Below are 1766 nucleotides of genomic sequence, written 5' to 3'. Positions count from 1 at the left end.
TATTTAAACACATTCGTCTAGAATCGCCTTCAAGTACATAACCATTGTGACAAGTAATATTTGCGATTGTTCCCCTCATTGATACTGGTTCAAATAATGAGACGTAACCGTTACGTACATTAAACTTTTTGCATCCGGCTGCAAGTAAAACAATCGAATCATTAAACATACTAACCCCGTTAAGTAAAATATTCATTTACGGTACATAATCATTTATGATAAATATGATTTCGATTACTCTAGTCACATTAATACAATTTCTAACTTTGAGTTATATGAAATGTTCGGCAGGAGATTTTGTTGCATATATTGTGTATTTTAGAAAAGATGCACAAACTGCTAATGTTTCTTAGTTCTTAAATACACCTGTTTCGATATAAAGCTGTAAGAACGGGACGTTGGTAGAGTCGTGCTATGTACGGACGTGTACTGTTTTTCGAGCCTCTTTGTGCTCGTAACCGAAATCAGTAATATATATATATATATATATATATATATATATATATATGTATATATATATGTATATATATATATGTATATATATATATGTATATATATATATATATATATATATATATATATATATATATATACCGGGTGATATTTTCCACCCTGACTTCGAACAAGGCTGTGCAACCAATTTTGATGTAACAGTCAGGAACACAATGCAACCGTCATACGTTACCCAAACAGCTTACAGTACGAGAAATGCAGCTGCAGCTGGAGAAAGGGAAAAAGACCAACGTCATGAATCCAATGTCACATCAACTGGGAGTAGTTTTCACCCTCTTGTGTGCGAATCTCTTGGCTTGTGGTCACCACACAGTTTGGAAGTATTGAAGACCATCGCACGACGTTTATCTTTCAAAAGAAATTTGACAGTCAGCCAGGCAGTCAGTAACATACATGAACAACTGTTGGTGAAACTCTGGCTATATAACGCCAAAGTGATATGGCGTAGACTGGCTTTAGACTGTACTGACATGCTTTGTGAATAACGTGTGTTAGATACCCACGTACGTGGGTTTATATATATATATATATTTATTATTTTATATCTATACATCTGAAGTAAGTGGCTATTCTCCAAGGTTAAAGTCATTTAATAGCGTTGCACAGATACTTTCTAGTTGTTCATCTCTACATCACAAATTTGTCAAAATGTTGGCTCAACCTCCTAGAAAACCTACATTGATTGTCTCTGGTGCTTGTGCTAACCCAAAGCCTTCATGTTTGATGCTTAGAGTAAGCTGCTGTTGTTGTCTCCAGGTCAAACTGCGACCAACGATGCTTTCGTAGGTCCTAATAATTTCTCTATCGTGCCATGGTTTTAACTAAGTGAGCTGAAACAGTTCGATCGTAAAGATGATTTACTTTAGGCACTCCACAATATCGCAAAAGTGACGCTGCACATTGATTGTCTTCCAACTTAGGTAACTTAGACAGTAGTTTCACATTCTCAATTTGTTTAGCACAGAAGTCTCGTTCTCTCTCTCTCTCTCTCTCTCTCTCTCTCTCTCTCTCTCTAAATCTCTTTCTTCCTCTCCTCCGGTTCTCAGTTTTAGCTGAGGTTCTCCTTCATGTCTGCCTTCCGAATTTCCTCCATGCACAATCCTTTCCCTCTCTTTATATTATGTTCGTTTTCTAATAATGTTTTAGTTATGATCCGTCCTCCATTTGTTTTACTCTTCTTCCACTTCTACCATCCATATAGTGCAAGAACATTCAAATTATAGAATGATGCGAAAAGTTTGCGATCCGTATCA

The sequence above is a fragment of the Corticium candelabrum genome, chromosome 8, assembly GCF_963422355.1.
Source record: "Corticium candelabrum chromosome 8, ooCorCand1.1, whole genome shotgun sequence".
NCBI classification, from domain to species: domain Eukaryota; kingdom Metazoa; phylum Porifera; class Homoscleromorpha; order Homosclerophorida; family Plakinidae; genus Corticium; species Corticium candelabrum.
This window is presented reverse-complemented; position numbering follows the sequence as displayed.